Genomic DNA, 333 nt, shown 5'->3' on the forward strand with positions numbered 1-333 from the left:
CACCCAGGGCGCGTGCGCGAGATGAGGACCCTGTCCAAAGAAACTGGGATAGAGGAACGAAGGCTTGAGCCTTTTGTCAATATTTTCTGGCTTAAATACATCCGAAAGGGGAAGGAACGTGGCCCTTTTTTCTACTGTCGATTTCAAATTGTTCATACTAAACATGTGTGTAAATTACCACTGTGTCAAACCTGAAAGAAATTCTACAGTAAGTGGTAAAACTAGCTGTGTTTCCCTAGATAAGGTAAGACTGAGGCTGGACGCTGAGGCAGGAGAGTCGCTTGAGTCCAAAATTTTGCAACAAGTCTGGGCAATACTGTATAGTGAGACCCC

The 333-nt window shown here is 45.0% G+C and overlaps 1 protein-coding gene across 3 annotated transcripts in view; it reads left to right on the forward strand.

Annotated features, from left to right (window-relative positions):
* The window catches only part of Spata9 (spermatogenesis associated 9), a 20,871-nt gene that overhangs the window by 6,729 nt on the left and 13,809 nt on the right, over positions 1 to 333 (forward strand). The gene's annotated exons all lie outside the window — the stretch shown is intronic.

Source organism: Fukomys damarensis, unplaced genomic scaffold, assembly GCF_012274545.1.
Source record: "Fukomys damarensis isolate Sample0158 unplaced genomic scaffold, DMR_v1.0_HiC HiC_scaffold_3, whole genome shotgun sequence".
Taxonomy (NCBI): Eukaryota; Metazoa; Chordata; class Mammalia; order Rodentia; family Bathyergidae; genus Fukomys; species Fukomys damarensis.